The following is a 20,428-nucleotide window of genomic DNA, read 5'->3' as shown; positions in this document are numbered from 1 at the left end:
TTTCATTTTCCTGAAAGATAAAGGATATGCCCTATCTATTTTTGAGCTGTCACAGTTTGAAATGTAAGCTGCATTGGGAATCAAAGGAAATAATTGGTGAAGTGTTCTTAGTGAATTTGAGATTTGACTGGGATTTAGTGATAAAATTGGTAGCTGAACTCCATTTAGAAAATTGATTTTGTTTTCCTTATAGTCATGGATATAAATATTGAGCCCACATGTTAATTTACTGATACTGAACAAAATGAAATAAGTTAAAGTTAGTTGAAAAGCAGAATAAAGAAAAAGTTGCTTTTTTTTAATTTTACCTCTCCGTTGCGTAGATATTAGCAATCTAATGAGATAACTTTTGTTAAGTCCTCTTTAAATGTTATTTCTATGATGTGGAACTAGTTTAACCCCTTTACCCCCAAGGGTGGTTTGCACGTTAATGACCTGGCCAATTTTTACAATTCTGACCACTGTCCCTTTATGAGGTTATAACTCTGGAACGCTTCAATGGATCCTGGTGATTCTGACATTGTTTTCTCGTGACATATTGTACTTCATGACAATGGTAAAAATTCTTTGATAATACCTGTGTTTATTTGTGAAAAAAACGGAAATTTGGCGAAAATTATGAAAATTTCGCAATTTTCCAACTTTGAATTTTTATGCAATTAAATCACAGAGATATGTCACACAAAATACTTAATAAGTAACATTTCCCACATGTCTACTTTACATCAGCACAATTTTGGAACCAAAATTTTTTTTTGTTAGGGAGTTGTAAGGGTGAAAAGTTGACCAGCAATTTCTCATTTCTACAACACCATTTTATTTTAGGGACCACATCTCATTTGAAGTCATTTTGAGGGGTCTATATGATAGAAAATACCCAAGTGTGACACCATTCTAAAAACTACACCCCTCAAGGTGCTCAATACCATATTCAAGAAGTTTATTAACCCTTCTGGTGCTTCACAGGAATTTTTTGAATGTTTAAATAAAAATGAACATTTAACTTTTTTTCACAAAAAATTTAATTCAGCTCCAATTTGTTTTATTTTACCAAAGGTAACAGGAGAAAATGGACCCCAAACATTGTTGTACAATTTGTCCTGAGTTTGCCAATACCCCACATGTGGGGGTAAACCACTGTTTGGGCGCATGGCAGAGCTCGGAAGCGAAGAAGTGCCATTTGACTTTTCAATGCAAAATTGACTGGAATTGAGATGGGACGCCATGTTTCGTTTGGAGAGCCCCTGATGTGGCTAAACATTGAAACCCCCCACAAGTGACACCATTTTGGAAAGTAGACCCCCTAAGGAACTTATCTAGAGGTGTGGTGAGCACTTTGACCCACCAAGTGCTTCACAGAAGTTTATAATGTAGAACCGTAAAAATAAAAAATCATATTTTTTCACAAAAATTATCTTTTCGCCCCCAATTTTTTATTTTCCCAAGGGTAAGAGAAGAAATTGGACCCCAAAAGTTGTTGTACAATTTGTCCTGAGTATGCTGATAGCCCATATGTGGGGGTAAATCACTGTTTGGGCGGATGGGAGAGCTCGGAAGGGAAGGAGCGCCGTTTGACTTTTCAATGCAAAATTGACAGGAATTGAGATGGGACGTCATGTTGCGTTTGAAGAGCCACTGATGTGCCTAAACATTGAAACACCCCACAAGTGACACCATTTTAGAAAGTAGACCCCCTAAGGAACTTATCTAGAGGTGTGGTGAGCACTTTGACCCACCAAGTGCTTCACAGAAGTTTATAATGTAGAACCGTAAAAATAAAAAATCATATTTTTTCACAAAAATTATCTTTTTGCCCCCAATTTTTTATTTTCCCAAGGGTAAGAGAAGAAATTGGACCCCAAAAGTTGTTGTACAATTTGTCCTGAGTACGTTGATACCCCATATGTGGGGGTAAACCACTGTTTGGGCGGATGGGAGAGCTCGGAAGGGAAGGAGCGCCGTTTGACTTTTCAATGCAAAATTGACAGGAATTGAGATGGGACGCCATGTTGCGTTTGAAGAGCCACTGATGTGCCTAAACATTGAAACCCCCCACAAATGACACCATTTTGGAAAGTAGACCCCCTAAGGAACTTATCTAGAGGTGTAATGAGCACTTTGACCCACCAAGTGCTTCACAGAAGTTTATAATGTAGAACCGTAAAAATAAAAAATCATATTTTTTCACAAAAATTATCTTTTCGCCCCCAATTTTTTATTTTCCCAAGGGTAAGAGAAGAAATTGGACCCCAAAAGTTGTTGTACAATTTGTCCTGAGTACGCTGATAGCCCATATGTGGGGGTAAACCACTGTTTGGGCGGATGGGAGAGCTCGGAAGGGAAGGAGCGCCGTTTGACTTTTCAATGCAAAATTGACAGGAATTGAGATGGGACGTCATGTTGCGTTTGAAGAGCCACTGATGTGCCTAAACATTGAAACACCCCACAAGTGACACCATTTTGGAAAGTAGACCCCCTAAGGAACTTATCTATAGGTGTGGTGAGCACTTTGACCCACCAAGTGCTTCACAGAAGTTTATAATGTAGAACCGTAAAAATAAAAAATCATATTTTTTCACAAAAATTATCTTTTTGCCCCCAATTTTTTATTTTCCCAAGGGTAAGAGAAGAAATTGGACCCCAAAAGTTGTTGTACAATTTGTCCTGAGTACGTTGATACCCCATATGTGGGGGTAAACCACTGTTTGGGCGGATGGGAGAGCTCGGAAGGGAAGGAGCGCCGTTTGACTTTTCAAAGCAAAATTGACAGGAATTGAGATGGGACGCCATGTTGCGTTTGAAGAGCCACTGATATGCCTAAACATTGAAACCCCCCACAAATGACACCATTTTGGAAAGTAGACCCCCTAAGGAACTTATCTAGAGGTGTGGTGAGCACTTTGACCCACCAAGTGCTTCACAGAAGTTTATAATGCAGAGCCGTAAAAATAAAACAAAATTTTTTTCCCACAAAAGTTATTTTTAAGCCCCCAGTTTTGTATTTTCCTGAGGGTAACAGGAGAAATTGGACCCCAAAATTTGTTGCCCAATTTGTCCTGAGTGCGATGATACACCATATGTGGGGGGAACCACTGTTTGGGCACATGGGAGGGCTCAGAAGGGAAGGAGTACCATTTGAATGCAGACTTAGATGGAATGGTCTGCAGGTGTCACATTGCGTTTGCAGAGCCCCTAATGTACCTAAACAGTAGAAACCCCCCACAAGTGACACCATTTTGGAAAGTAGACCCCCTTAGGAACTTATCTAGATGTGTGCTGAGCGCTTTGACCCACCAAGGGCTTCACAGAAGCTTATAAGCTTCTTATAATTATAATGGAGAGCCGTAAAAATAAAACAAAAATTTTTTCCCACAAAAATTATTTTTTAGCCCCCAGTTTTGTATTTTCCCAAGGGTAACAGGAGAAATTGGACCCCAAAATTTGTTGTCCAATTTGTCCTGAGTATGCTGATAACCGATATGTTGGGGTAAACCCCTGTTTGGGCACACGGGAGAGCTCGGAAAGGAAGGAGCACTGTTTTACTTTTTCAATGCAGAATTGGTTGGAATTGAGATTGGGCGCCATGTCGCGTTTGGAGAGCCCCTGATGTGCCTAAACAGTGGAAACCCCCCAATTATAACTGAAACCCTAATGCAAACACACCCCTAACCCTAATCCCAATGGTAACCCTAACCACACCTCTAACCCAGACACATCCCTAACCCTAATCCCAACCCTATTCCGAACCGTAAATGTAATCCAAACCCTAACCCTAACTTTAGCCCCAACCCTAACCCTAACTTTAACCCCAACCCTAACTGTAGCCTTAACCCTAGCCCTAACCCTAGCCTTAACCCTAACCCTAGCCCTAACCCTAGCCCTAACCCTAACCCTAGCCCTAACCCTAACCTTGGCCCTAACCCTAACCCTAGCCTTAACCCTAACCCTAACCCTAGCCCTAACCCTAACCCTAGCGCTAACCCTAGCCCTAGCCCTAACCCTAGCCCTAACCCTAGCCCTAACCCTAATGGGAAAATGGAAATAAATACATTTTTTAAATTTTTCCCTAACTAAGGGAAAAAACCTAAACCTAAACAGTAGAAACCCCCCACAAGTGACCCCATATTGGAAACTAGACCCCCCAGGGAACTAATCTAGATGTGTTGTGAGAACTTTGAACCCCCAAGTGTTTCACTACAGTTTATAACGCAGAGCCGTGAAAATAAAAAATCTTTTTTTTTTCCCACAAAAAATATGTTTTAGCCCCAAGTTTTGTATTTTCCCAAGGGTAACAGGAGAAATTGGACCCCAAAAGTTGTTGTCCTATTTGTCCTGAGTACGCTGATACCCCATATGTTGGGGTAAACCCCAGTTTGGGCACACGGGAGAGCTCGGAAGGGAAGGAGCACTGTTTTACTTTTTCAACGCAGAATTGGCTGGAATTGAGATCGGACGCCATGTCGCGTTTGGAGAGCCCCTGATGTGCATAAACAGTGGAAACCCCACAATTATAACTGAAACCCTAATCCAAACACATCCCTAACCCTAATCCCAACAGTAACCCTAACCACACCTCTAACCCTGACACACCCCTAACCCTAATCCCAACCCTATTCCCAACCGTAAATGTAATCTAAACCCTAACTGTAACTTTAGCCCCAACCCAAACTGTAGCCCTAGCCCTAACCCTAGCCCTAACCCTAATCCTAACCCTAGCCCTAACCCTAGCCCTAACCCTAGCCCTAACCCTAGCCCTAGCCCTAACCCTAGACCTAACCCTAACCCTAGCCCTAACCCTAGCCCTAGCCCTAACCCTAGCCCTAACCCTAGCCCTAACCCTAACCCTAGCCCTAACCCTAGTCCTAACCCTAACCCTAGCCCTAACCCTAACCCTAACCCTAGCCCTAACCCTAGCCCTAACCCTAGCCCTAACCCTAGCCCTAGCCCTAGCCCTAGCCCTAACCCTAGCCCTAACCCTAGCCCTAACTCTAACCCTAGCCCTAATGGGAAAATGGAAATAAATACATTTTTTTAATTTTTCCCTAACTAAGGGGGTGATGAAGGGGGGTTTGATTTACTTTTATAGCGGGTTTTTTAGCGGATTTTTATGATTGGCAGCCGTCACACACTGAAAGACGCTTTTTATTGCAAAAAATATTTTTTGCGTTACCACATTTTGAGAGCTATAATTTTTCTATATTTTGGTCCACAGAGTCATGTGAGGTCTTGTTTTTTGCGGGACGAGTTGACGTTTTTATTGGTAACATTTTCGGGCACGTGACATTTTTTGATCGCTTTTTATTCCGATTTTTGTGAGGCAGAATGACCAAAAACCAGCTATTCATGAATTTCTTTTGGGGGAGGCGTTTATACCGTTCCGCGTTTGGTAAAATTGATAAAGCAGTTTTATTCTTCAGGTCAGTACGATTACAGCGATACCTCATTTATATCATTTTTTTATGTTTTGGCGCTTTTATACGATAAAAACTATTTTATAGAAAAAATAATTATTTTGGCATCGCTTTACTCTCAGGACTATAACTTTTTTATTTTTTTGCTGATGATGCTGTATCGCAGCTCGTTTTTTGCGGGACAAGATGACGTTTTCAGCGGTACCATGGTTATTTATATCTGTCTTTTTGATCGCGTGTTATTCCACTTTTTGTTCGGCGGTATGATAATAAAGCGTTGTTTTTTGCCTCGTTTTTTTTTTTTTTTCTTACGGTGTTTACTGAAGGGGTTAACTAGTGGGCCAGTTTTATAGGTCGGGCCGTTACGGACGCGGCGATACTAAATATGTGTACTTTTATTGTTTGTTTTTTTTTATTTAGATAAAGAAATGTATTTATGGGAATAATATTTTTTTTTTTTTCATTATTTTGGAATATTTTTTTTATTTTTTTTTACACATTTGAAATTTTTTTTTTTACTTTTTTACTTTGTCCCAGGGGGGGACATCACAGATCAGTGATCTGACAGTTTGCACAGCACTCTGTCAGATCACTGATCTGACATGCAGCGCTGCAGCCTTACAGTGCCTGCTCTAAGCAGGCTCTGTGAAGCCACCTCCCTCTCTGCAGGACCCGGATCCGCGGCCATCTTGGATCCGGGGCTGGAGGGAGCAGGGAGGGAGGTGAGACCCTCGCAGCAACGCGATCACATCGCGTTGCTGTGGGGGGTTCAGGGAAGCCCGCAGGGAGCCCCCTCCCTGCGGGAAGCTTCCCTGTACCGCCGGCACATCGCGATCATCTTTGATCGCTGTGTGCCGGGGGTTAATGTGCCGGGGGCGGTCCGTGACCGCTCCTGGCACATAGTGCCGGATGTCAGCTACGATAGGCAGCTGACACCCGGCCGCGATCGGCGGCGCTCCCCCCGTGAGCGCCGCCGATCGCGCTGGACGTACTATCCCGTCCATGGTCATAGGGGCCCACCCCACATGGACGGGATAGTACGTCCGATGTCAGAAAGGGGTTAAAGAAAACATATCTTTTTTTATTGCTTATTAAAATCAAATGATGAAAAAGTAATCTGTTTTTAATAACTATAGATTTTTCTTGCCTTAGTTGCTACATCAACCAGATGTACATACTGTATGAAAATAAGAATTTGGAATTGAGAAAATTGGATGTTTTCCCTTGTATTTAAACCTTTAACCCATTCAACCTCCATGACATATTATTAAGTCAAGAAACTCAAAACAGTGTAGATGCTGGCTAAATTATATAGCCGGCACTGGGCACCTGCCCTTAACAGCAGAAAAAAGTGCTCCCTCTAATTGCTGCTATTAACCTCTTAGTTGCTTTTACTAACAGCAACCCTGAAGCACACCGAGCTGGCCTGGTCATCTGTTCTGGAAATATTGACTGTCATGTTATTTCTCCTGAGACATGCAGCCAAAGTGTGGACATCAAAGGAGACACTGATTTTTACTATGTGTAGCAATAACATGGTATTGCTGAACATCGTAAAAGTGTTTAATCAACCGCAGGTTGAAGTCTCTTAGGAGGACTAACAAATGAAGTGAAAAAACATAAAAAGGTAAAAAAACAAAATTAGCATCATCCCCTTTTCACTAGTTAAACGTAAAAAAAGCTAAAAATAACACAAATACAGTGGGTACGGAAAATATTCAGACCCCTTTAAATTTTTCACAGTTTGTTTCATTGCAGCCATTTGGTAAATTCAAAAAAGTTCATTTTTTTCACATTAATGTATGCTCTGCTCCACATCTTGGCCAGGAAAAACAGAAATGTAGCAATTTTTGCAAATTTATAAGAAAAGAAAAACTGAAATATCACATGGTCATAAGTATTCAGACTGTTTGCTCAGACACTCATATTTAAGTCGCATGCTGTCCATTTCCTTGTGATGCTCCTTGAGATGGTTCCACTCCTTCATTAGAGGCCGTCTGTGTTTTATTAAACTGATAGGACTTGATTTGGAAAGTCACACACCTGTCTGTATAAGACCTCACAGCTCACAGTGCATGTCAGACCATAAGAGAATCATGAGGTCAAAGGAACTGGCCAAGGAGCTCAGAGACAGAATTGTGGCAAGGCACAGATCTGGCCAAGGTTACAACAGAATTTCTACAGTACTCAAGGTTTCCTAAGAGAACAGTGGCCTCCATAATCCTTAAATGGAAGAGGATTGGGACATGTTGATGTGGAATTTAGATTGTGAGCCTTAATGTAAATTTCTAAGCGAATAAAATAAATACATTGATCCACTTTATTTGGTTCAGGTCTCTTTCCATGAATACACTGTCTATACTTTATGGTGACATAGTTGTTAAACTTCTTTGGAATAAAAGTATCAACACTAAAGAGAGTTCCGAAGACAGTATATACCGTTACCAACATTCCTACAGAATAAATGTCTTGCTATAATTCCAGCATACAATTTAATGTTCCCAATAGAACTGGATGTTATATCAAAATGAAGCAAGTGGTTAATTTCAGTGTAAGTACCATATGCATCTGTGCTGGCATCGTATAAAGAGATTATAAGCATTAACCTCCTGGCACATCGCGATCATCTTTGATCGCTGTGTGCCGGGGGTTAATGTGCCGGGGGCGGTCCGTGACCGCTCCTGGCACATAGTGCCGGATGTCAGCTACGATAGGCAGCTGACACCCGGCCGCGATCGGCGGCGCTCCCCCCGTGAGCGCCGCCGATCGCGCTGGACGTACTATCCCGTCCATGGTCATAGGGGCCCACCCCACATGGACGGGATAGTACGTCCGATGTCAGAAAGGGGTTAAAGAAAACATATCTTTTTTTATTGCTTATTAAAATCAAATGATGAAAAAGTAATCTGTTTTTAATAACTATAGATTTTTCTTGCCTTAGTTGCTACATCAACCAGATGTACATACTGTATGAAAATAAGAATTTGGAATTGAGAAAATTGGATGTTTTCCCTTGTATTTAAACCTTTAACCCATTCAACCTCCATGACATATTATTAAGTCAAGAAACTCAAAACAGTGTAGATGCTGGCTAAATTATATAGCCGGCACTGGGCACCTGCCCTTAACAGCAGAAAAAAGTGCTCCCTCTAATTGCTGCTATTAACCTCTTAGTTGCTTTTACTAACAGCAACCCTGAAGCACACCGAGCTGGCCTGGTCATCTGTTCTGGAAATATTGACTGTCATGTTATTTCTCCTGAGACATGCAGCCAAAGTGTGGACATCAAAGGAGACACTGATTTTTACTATGTGTAGCAATAACATGGTATTGCTGAACATCGTAAAAGTGTTTAATCAACCGCAGGTTGAAGTCTCTTAGGAGGACTAACAAATGAAGTGAAAAAACATAAAAAGGTAAAAAAACAAAATTAGCATCATCCCCTTTTCACTAGTTAAACGTAAAAAAAGCTAAAAATAACACAAATACAGTGGGTACGGAAAATATTCAGACCCCTTTAAATTTTTCACAGTTTGTTTCATTGCAGCCATTTGGTAAATTCAAAAAAGTTCATTTTTTTCACATTAATGTATGCTCTGCTCCACATCTTGGCCAGGAAAAACAGAAATGTAGCAATTTTTGCAAATTTATAAGAAAAGAAAAACTGAAATATCACATGGTCATAAGTATTCAGACTGTTTGCTCAGACACTCATATTTAAGTCGCATGCTGTCCATTTCCTTGTGATGCTCCTTGAGATGGTTCCACTCCTTCATTAGAGGCCGTCTGTGTTTTATTAAACTGATAGGACTTGATTTGGAAAGTCACACACCTGTCTGTATAAGACCTCACAGCTCACAGTGCATGTCAGACCATAAGAGAATCATGAGGTCAAAGGAACTGGCCAAGGAGCTCAGAGACAGAATTGTGGCAAGGCACAGATCTGGCCAAGGTTACAACAGAATTTCTACAGTACTCAAGGTTTCCTAAGAGAACAGTGGCCTCCATAATCCTTAAATGGAAGAGGATTAGGACATGTTGATGTGGAATTTAGATTGTGAGCCTTAATGTAAATTTCTAAGCGAATAAAATAAATAAATTGATCCACTTTATTTGGTTCAGGTCTCTTTCCATGAATACACTGTCTATACTTTATGGTGACATAGTTGTTAAACTTCTTTGGAATAAAAGTATCAACACTAAAGAGAGTTCCGGAGACAGTATATACCGTTACCAACATTCCTACAGAATAAATGTCTTGCTATAATTCCAGCATACAATTTAATGTTCCCAATAGAACTGGATGTTATATCAAAATGAAGCAAGTGGTTAATTTCAGTGTAAGTACCATATGCATCTGTGCTGGCATCGTATAAAGGGATTACAAGCATTAACCTCCTGGCCCTTTTCCGCAGTAATCATAATGTTTACAGATTTGCATGGATAATTCTGAAACCACTAATACTAATTCTCTACTCAGTACTGAATAGATGGATTCCTATTATGTTAGCTTAAGCACTGTGTTCAGGTAGTGAAATGTACTTGTTGTCCTACTGTTTAAGTGGGTACTTTGCATATAAATTAAAATGTCTACAAATGCATAAGTAAAAGCTGTAAATTAGGCATTTTTCAAAATACATATTTTATTGCAGTTCCCCCAAAAATGTGGTCTTTATTTATCATTTACCAAACTCGCAGGTACACTTAATGCAAGTATCAAAAATAGAAAAAACAAAAAAAACAAAGCTAAAATTAAGTTCTAGGTTGGATGGGTTACGAGGGTCTATGAAAGGCTGATTAATGTATGAAGTCAGCGTGCTGTTCTGCCGCACAAATATTGTAGTTATCCATTTTGCAAACTCATTAAGGCAGACTCTCGTGAAAAATCATACACATTTGACAATATTTTATGGATCTACTATTAGTTTAAGAATTGCACACATTGACAAATTGCAAGCTATTTTAAATAGATAAAAAAAATAAATTCCGTAGAACAGTTGCTTGTCAAGTTGTAAGATTAATTTCTGGACATAGCTTGGTTGCATCATTTAGTTATATCTATGGGAAAGTTGGCAGACAAAATACATGATTAATTAAACTCCTAGACAAAATCTCCTGGAGATGTTCACATCTTAATATACAACAATATTGGAGAGGGGAATGTATCACTGGGGGTTATGCAGAATCTACTAGAACGGTGGTGCTGGAAAGGCAAGAGATTTATTAGGGTAAGTACTTGCTCACATTACTGTATTATTGGTCTGAATGCTGTCCCAAAAAAATATGGGATCACACTCAGACTCTATGGACCACGCACATGTCAGATTCTTTCTTTGGCTCTGTCCAAGAAAAAAATCACTGCATGCCCAAGTTTGATCCAATATTCAGAACGCACTTAGCCATGCGTTGTATGGAAATCATCGGACTGCACTCTGATGACGCTGAGCAAGGACACAGTGGAGAACATTGAGACATTCTGTTCTTCATTTTCTCTTCACAGTGTGCTTCGATTCTCTTATCCGAGAGAATCTGATCGCACCATATCGATGCTGATCAGAGTTTGATCAGAGTGCTATTTTCCCAATCATCCCGCTTCTTTTGGATGAGAGAATCTACCAGTCTGCACATGCTCTAATAGTTATGTTACTTCATTTTATAAAATTTCTTGCCAAAAGGTCCCGTCCTTGGCCCCCTTCTGTTCTCTCTCTACACGGCCCCAATTGGACAGACCATCAGTAGATTTGGCTTTCAGTACCATCTTTATGCCGACGACACACAACTATATACGTCATCCCCTGACCTTACCCACGCTGTACTACAGAACGCCACTGACTGTCTGTCCGCAGTCTCCAACATCATGTCCGCTCTCTATCTGAAACTCAACCTCTCCAAAACTGAACTTCTTCTGCTCCCACCATCTACTAACCTCCCTAAATCTGACATTTCCCTCTCTGTGGGTGGCACCATAATAACACCCCGGCAGCAGGCGCGCTGTCTGGGTGTTATGTTTGACTCCGATCTCTGCTTCACCTCCCATATACAATCTCTTGCCCGCTCGTGCCGCTTACACCTAAAGAACATCTCTAGAATCCGCCCTTTTCTCACCATGGAGACAGCTAAAACCCTCACTGTCGCCCTGATCCACTCCCGCCTGGACTACTGTAACGCTCTATTAATTGGCCTCCCCCTCACTCGACTTTCGCCTCTCCAGTCCATCCTTAATGCAGCAGCCAGGGTCGTCTATCTGGCTAATCGTTACTCGGACGCATCCACTCTTCGCCAGTCGTTACACTGGCTGCCCATTCATTACAGGATACAATTCAAAGTACTTGTTCTCACCCACAAAGCTCTCCACAGTGCGGCACCCCCTTACATCTCCTCCCTCATTTCTGTCTATCGGCCTAACCGACCGCTGCGCTCTGCAAATGACTTTCGACTAACCTCTGCACTAATCCGTACCTCCCACTCCCGACTCCAAGACTTCTCCCGTGCTGCGCCAATCCTCTGGAATGCTCTACCTCAAGATATTAGGACCATCCATAATTTGCATAGTTTTAGGCGCTCGCTCAAAACACATTTGTTCAGAGCGGCCTATCACGTTCACTAATCAAAGTTATGTTATGTTTGTGTGTGTGTAGCCCATTCACTATACCCATCTATTCCCCAACCCCTAAAGATGGCTGGACCATGATTGTAAATACATCATTGTAAATACACACCTGTACTTTGTATCTCCCCCACCTCATTGTAGATTGTAAGCTCTCACGAGCAGGGTCATCTTATTTTGCTTTAATTATTGTATTGTTAATGTTGTTACTTATGACTTTTGTGTTTGAAACTGTTAAACTGTAAAGCGCTGCGGAATATGTTGGCGCTATATAAATAAAGATTATTATTATTATTATTTTTAAAATTTTCGTTTCTATATATTTCATTTCAGATCAAAAAGGCTAATGGCCTGATGGTTTGAAGATTGACATTTTTTTGTATCTCAATTTTCCATTAGAACTCAAACTCTATTACAGATCATGAAAGTGTAAAATATTTGTATTGGAAACCCTTGAGGTGCAATTTTGTATGGATAATACTATATATTTGCTCATTCTTAATCCTTTCCTGACATGTGCCATAAATACAGTGTGTACGGAAAATATTCAGACCCCTTTACATTTTTCACTCTTTGCTTCATTGCAGCCATTTGGTAAATTCAAAAAAGTTTATTTTTTCATATTAATGTACAATCTGCACCCCATCCTGATGGAAAAAAAACAGAAATGTAGAAATTGTTGCAAATTTAATAAAATAAAAAAACTGAAATATCACATGGTCATAAGTATTCCTACCCTTTGCTCAGACACTCATGGTGCCCATTTCCTTGTGATCCTCCTTGAGATGGTTTTACTTCTTCATTGGAGTCCAGCTCTGTTTAATTAATCTGATGGGACTTGATTTGGAAAGGCACATACCTGTCTATATAAGATCTCACAGCTCACAGCTCACAGTGTCAGACCAAATGAGAATCATGAGGTCAAAGGAACTGGCCAAGGAGCTCAGAGACAGGATTGTGGCAAGGCATAGATCTGGCCAAGCTTACAACAGAATTTCTGCAGTACTGAAGGTTCCTAAGAGCACAGTGGCCTCTATGATCCTTAAATGGAAGAAGTTTGGGACAACCAGAAGTCTTCCAAGACCTGGCCGTCCAGCCAAACTGAGCAATCGTGGGAGAATAGCCTTGGTAAGAGAGATAAAGAAGAAGCCTAAGATCACTGTGGCTGAGCTCCAAGGTCGCAGTAAGGATATGGGAGAAAGTTCCACAAAGTCAACTATCACTGCAGCCCTCCACCAGTCTGGCCTTTATGGCAGAGTAGCCCGACGGAAGCCTCTCCTCACAGCAAGACATATGAAAGCTCGCATAGAGTTTGCTAAAAAACACATGAAGGAGTCCCAGACTATGAGAAATAAGATTCTCCAGTCTGATGAGATGAAGATAGACCTTTTGGGTGATAATTCTAAGAGGCATGTGTGGAGAAAACCAGGCACTGTTCATCACCTGCCCAACACACTCCCAACAGTGAGACATGGTGGTGGCAGCATCATGCTATGGGGGTGTTTTTCAGCTGCAGGGACAGGACAACTGGTTGTCATTGAAGGAAACATGAATGCAGCCTACTGCAGAGATATCCTGGATGAAAACCTCTTCCTGAGAGCTCTGGACCTCATACTTGGCCGAAGGTTCACTTCCAACAAAACAATGACCCTAAGCACACAGCTAAAATAACAATGGAGTGGCTTCATAACAACTTTGGGACCATTCTTGACTGGCCCATCCAGAGCCAGAGCCCTGACCTAAACCCAATTGAGCATCTCTGGAGAGACCTGAAAATGACTGTCCACCAACATTCACCATCCAATCTGACGGAATGGCAGACAATCCCCAAATCCAGGTGTGAAAAACTTGTTGCTTCATTCCCAAGAAGACTCATGGCTGTACTAGCTCAAAAGGGTGCTTCTACTCAATACTGAGCAAAGGGTCTGAATACTTATGACCATGTGATATTTCAGTTTTTCTATTGTAGTAAATTTGCAAAAATTATTACATTTTTGTTTTTTTAGTCAAGATTGGGTGCAGAATGTATATTAATGAGAAAAAAATGAATTTTATTGAATTTACCAAATGGCTGCATTGAAACAAAGAGTGAAAAGTTTAAAGGGGTCTGAATACTTTCCATACCCACTGTATACTGCTCAGCAAAAGCTGCATTCATGCACACAGCAGTATATGTATGGCAGAATGATTGCACAGCCTCACACTGAGCACCGCAGCGATCATAGGCCGGTGTCAGCTCTGTGTGAGAGCTGACACCCTGCAGCAATGCCCACAATCAGTGGTAGCACCAATTGCAAGCATTTAACCCCTCTGATGCTGCTGTCAGTAGTGAGAGCAGCATAGAGGAGCATAGTGCATGGAATGGGTTCCCTGCGTGCTTCCATCAGGACGATGCAATGCAATCGTTTTGCCCTCATTATATCTAGAGGATGGACGCTGGGTCCTTCAGGGTCCTGCAGGGAAGGTGGCTTGTGAGCGCCTTCTGAGAGCGGGCACTGACATGCCACCTTCCCTGCCTGTCAGAAGCTGATGTGATACACTGCAGTGCAGAAGCATTGCAGAGTATCAGATCAGCGATCTGACAGTATACAATAATGTCCCAGGATGAGACAATGTAATAAAGTTTAAAAAAAAATTAAAAAGTGTAAAAATATTTTTTTTTAAATCCCCAAATAAAGAAAAAAAAGAAAAATATTTTTCCAATAAGTACTTTTATATGTAAATAAAAAATAAACAATACAATAAAAGTACACATATTTGGTATTGCCGCATCTGTTAACACCATAATTAAAGACAAAAAACAATGCTTTATCCTCATACCACCAAACAAAAAGTGCAATAAAACGCAAATAAACGAATGTACTGTAAATAAAAATGGTACTGCTGAAATTGTCATCTTGTCTGGCAAAAAACAAGCTGTTACACAGCTCCATAAAAAAGTTATAACTCTCTGAATAAAACGAAGAAAAAATATTTTTTTTCCTGTAAAATAATTTTTATTGTGTAAAAGTGCCAAAACACAAAAAAAAGACATAAATTGTGTATCACTGTAATCGTACTGACCCAAAGAATAAAGCTGCCTTACCAATTTTACCACATGCGGAAAGGTATTTTAAAAAAAGCAATTCCTGAATTGCTGGTTTTCTTTCATTCTGTGTCCCAAATATCAGAATAGAATTAAAAAAATGCCATATGTCTGAAAATGCTACCAATAAAATCTTCAGCTCCTCCCACAGAAAACAAGCCATAACATGACTCTGTGGGACGAAATGTGGAAAAATTATATGTAGAAAAAATATGGTGATGCAAAAACTAGTTTTCACAGTAAAAAGTGTCTTTTACTGTGTGACAGCAGCCAAAAATAAAAACACAATATAAATCTGATATCGATGTAATCACACTGACCCTAAGAATCGCCATATCGCTTATACCGCATGAGGAACTACGTAAATAAATAAATAAAACCAATTCTTCACATGCTGATGATTTTTTCATTCTGCCTCCCAAAGATCGCAGTATGGCTCAGTGCACATTTATCCTGCGCTCTACACTGAGCATTTCCAGGTAAATCTCTGAAAAACGTGATTCAGACAGGACCTCCAGCAAAAGATTCCCTATAATGAGACAGACGGGGGCACTATGAATGCCATATGACCTGTGATCCGGTGGTGTCCATCTCTTTAGGGCTGCATAAAAGTGCCATCTGCCACAGTTTTTGAATAGAAGGACACCACTGAACAGAGGCCAGATGGTGTCCAGAGTAACTCTGCTGCCTCATTATAGTAAATGGATCCATTGGGGGTTTCATCTGTCACGTCACTCAGAGATTTAAAGGGATACCTTGATGTAAGTGGTCAGCGTAGAGTGCCGGATAAATGTGATCTTAAGTGTTATGTAAAATGTTCTCAATAAAAGCTTCAACTCAATCCACAAAAAAGCTAATCCTCACACAGGTCCATCATCTGTTAACTTAAATATAGGGGGCTTCCATGTTACTGGTAGCTCCTCGCCGCCCAAAAGAAAGTCAGCAAATTCTTCGCTCCCAAATCCAAATGCCCCCTCTCCCTTCAGAACCTCAGTGTGCCTAAATCACATTTAGTGCCCACATGTTTGGCATTTCTGTAGTGATGAGAGCCCACCTACTTTACAGATGCATGTCATCAGAAGCATGAGCTTGGCATAATGTACTGGTGACTGCAACGTACTGGTTACTACAGCGTACTGGTTACTACAACAGCAGTTTGCAATTTTCACTGCTGCTTTTTTCGTTATGTACCCATGGAGTCAAAATCGTCAATACATCTTTGGATAAACACAATCTTGGTGGTAACAATGTATATTATTTTATTTTCACTGCCTAATGGTGTAAAAGTCTGTGACACTCCTGTGGTATCAATATAATCATTGCACCCCTAGATGAATTGATTGAGAGGTTTAGTTTGTAAAATGAGGTCACTTAATGGGGGATTCTGCCGTTCTGGCATCTCAGGAGCTCTGCCAATGTGATATGGCACCCTCAAACTAGTGCAGCAAACTCTGCACCATAATATAGCATTTCTTCCCTTCTGAGCCTTGCACTGTGCTTCAAAAGCAGTTTTCAATGACATTTGGGGTATCAGTAATCTCAGAAGAAGTTGCACAGCACATTTTATGGTCCAATTTCTATGAGCTAGAAGGCCGGCAGTAAAGCAGAGCACAGCGGTGATGTCACCGCTGTGCTTTACGGCCGGCGCTCACAGTCAGTGCGGGAAGCTGACGGCGAGGGACGTGACAGACACCGGAATGTGAGTATGTAGTGTTTGGTTTTTTTTTACATTTACAATGGTAACCAGGGTAAATATCGGGTTACTAAGCGTGGCCCTGCGCTTAGTAACCCGATGTTTACCCTGGTTACAAGTGAACACATCGCTGGATCGGCGTCACACACGCCGATCCAGCGATGACAGCGGGTGATCAGCGATAAAATAAAGTTCTGGCCTTCTAGCTCCGACCAGCAATGTCACAGCAGGATCCTGATCGCTGCTGCGTGTCAAACACAACGAGATCGCTATCCAGGATGCTGCAACGTCACGGATCGCTATCGTTCTCGTTGTAAAGTTGCTCAGTGTGAAGGTACCTTTAGATCAGGAATAGAACAGACTTTCATTGCACATTTTATAACTTTCTCAGATTATTAGTAAAAAATGTATTGCACATACTGCTTTGAACTATTGTACCCAATTTATTTTTAGGCATCAGAGTTGGTCCATTTTATACCTACTCTGACTCCACAAAAATGCACTCAGACTCTAACTCCACGACTCTGTATCCAAAGACATGCGAGCAGGCACAGATCGACCATGTCTGCTCTATAATGAACATGAATTCACTTAAAATTCATTTTATGTATAAAATACTAAAAAACACCTTCCCAGTGGTATTCTTGGAAAAAAATAATAGCAAAAAATAATTGATTTAACCAACGTCTAGTGCATACCCTATAGTAGGCCTAATCTGTATTCTGCCTTACTGTGGAGGTGGACACCCTAGATGTACGATTTTAGTGCCCCCACTCACCATAAGATATCCCTCATTGCCCTAGCTCACCCTATGTTGAGAGGTGAGAAAACAATGATATAAAGAACAGAAATGAAGAAAGCAAAAAAATGTTCAAAAATATAAAAAAAACAAATATAAATAAACAATCAAAATCAAAATAATAAACAACCTCAAAAGAGCAGTAACCTTTGGGTATTACCATCCACGGTTGCTCCAATTGCTTGCTGGCACAGTATATGATTAATACATGGCCAATATAGTACTTAAATGACCCTTAACCTTAATGAAGCATAACTTGCTTGTTCAATAAATCAGCTGGGCATGCTCCCGGACCACTAGAAATACATGCAAAATATCAGTAATACATCAAATCACCCTATATCACATCCAATCAGTAAGAGAATAGATAAAAGACCACTTATCAAATATAGGATGCGCCCCATCGCGTTTCCCGTTGTTGGGTTCATCAGGAGCTTTTAAGATGTCAATAGTGCAGATGCCAGATGCTATAATGGATAAATAGCATGACATTTAAGGAAATTCATGTTCATTATATTGCTTAAATTCTCGTTCAAAAATTTTAATTTATCTCTCCAATCAGATACCTTGCACCGATAACTGGCCGACCAATGCTACAAAACAACCCTCCAATTTCCTTCGGAAGAACAATGTACATCACATCACGACAAAATTCGAATCCGATAAGAGACAATCCTCCGATCGGCTCTGGCTTGAATTTTTGGTTAGGCTGAAATCGCCAATTACTAGACTGGTCTCTAAACAATATGCAAACCTCCTCAAAACTCCGATTCAATTTAAACCTCTGTACCTCTCTTCTTGGGAGTCGGAGTTAAAGATCTCATTATCCCCCCAAGAATCTCAACAGGTACTTGACAACTCTCATGGGTTCTCTAGATGCATCTTACTACAAGAAATCGCGTTCAAGATTCTCTCTAGGTGGTACAGAACCCCGGATCGGCTGTTCCATTTAGGATTAACTGATTCCCCACTGTGCTGGAGATGCTCCCAATCCATAGGTACCTTATCATTTATCTTTTGGCTCTGCCCAGGATTATTGCAATTCTGGACTGACATAAATAAATCATTACATAATATGGGCCTAATGAATCGAGACCTTACTCCCCAGGATGTATTACTTTCTCTTCCCTCATCTACTTTTAATCCAGGGAAGCATGAGTTGCTTCCCATTTTATTGGCAGCCGCAAAACATCTGATTTGTACACTTTGGAGGCAATCAACTCCTCAAACGCTGAAAGAATGCACTCTTAAGGTTCAAGACTTGTACCGTTTAGAAGAACTGTCTAGTCTGGAAACTCGCACCCATGAGAAATTTCAAACCTCTTGGCTTCCCTGGATTAAATTTTCATCCCCTCCTTCCAGGTTTGGATGATCTTCCTCCGGCACACATTTTCTCCGATGTCCCAGTATGTTGCTTGATTTCTGCATCTCCCTTCCCCCCAGATCCTTTTGAGTGTGATGCTGTGGTCAAGCCCATCACTTTGCCATCACTTTGCCACCTAGTGGTTTAGCCTGATTAAAACATTTATATGAAACTCATATCCTTCCTCAATCCTTAGCAACAAAAAATTGCTTTCTCAAAGTCCTACCGGTCACTTCTCCAAGCCCTTCATTCCTCTCTATTGTAGTAGCTGGAATTTAAAGGTACCATCACACTGAACGATATCGCTAGCGATCCGTGACGTTGCAGCGTCCTGGATAGCGATATCGTTCAGTTTGACACGCAGCAGCGATCAGGGTCCTGCTGTGATGTCGTTGGTCGCTGCAGAAAGTCCAGCACTTTATTTCGTCGCTGGACCTCCTGCAGACATCGCTGAATCGGCGTGTGTGACGCCGATTCAGCGATGTCTTCACTGGTAACCAGGGTAAACATCGGGTTACTAAGTGCAGGGCCGCACTTAGTAACTCGATGTTTACCCTGGTTACCAGCATAAAAGTAAAAAAAAACAAACACTACATACAGTACTTACCTTCCGCTGTCTGTCCCCCGCTGTGCTTCTCTGCACTGGCTGTGAGCGCCGGCCAGCCGGAAAGCGGTGATGTCACCGCTCTGCTTTCCGGCCGCTGTGCTCACAGTCAGTGCAGGAAAGCACAGCGCCGGGGACAGAAGTGGAAGGTAAGTATGTAGTGTTTGTTTTTTTTACTTTTACGATGGTAACCAGGGTAAACATTGGGTTACTAAGCGCGGCCCTGCGCTTAGTAACCCGATGTTTACCCTGGTTACCGGCATCGTTGGTCGCTGGAGAGCTGTCTGTGTGACAGCTCTCCAGCGACTAAACAGCGACGCTGCAGCGATCGACATCGTTGTCGGTATCACTGCAGCATCGCTTAGTGTGACGGTACCTTAAGGCTATTTTCTCTAGACCTGAAAATGTTGTTAATGTTATTATACTCACTTGTTTTCTCCCAGCAAAGTCTGTATCGATATTATTTGTCTCATGTATATTTTAGTCTCTGCTTCTTGAGTTCAATACGCATCTGAGATCTGTTTGTGAGTATCTGTTTTTGATATTTGTTTTGTTACTTGAAAATCTAAATAAAGAATAAAAAAAATAATAATAATTTATGTCCGCTCTCTCACTGCAGATTATTACACTGCTTTTTTTCAGAGTTCTCCCTCAAAATAAAAAGACAAAACCAGTGTTGGCTACCGCCTCTACCTACGCCTCTTCCTCCAACATTTCCACCTCAACCTCTTCCTCTACTTGACCTCCGCCTCCTAATTATTATTTTTTCTCTTTTAAAAAAAATTCTGTGTTATTTTATATAATTTCCCTATCCACATTTGTTTGCAGGGCACTTGCTCTGTTCTTACTCCCATTTAGCTTCCTTC

Source organism: Ranitomeya imitator, chromosome 4 (assembly GCF_032444005.1).
Source record: "Ranitomeya imitator isolate aRanImi1 chromosome 4, aRanImi1.pri, whole genome shotgun sequence".
Classification (NCBI taxonomy): Eukaryota; Metazoa; Chordata; class Amphibia; order Anura; family Dendrobatidae; genus Ranitomeya; species Ranitomeya imitator.
This window is presented reverse-complemented; position numbering follows the sequence as displayed.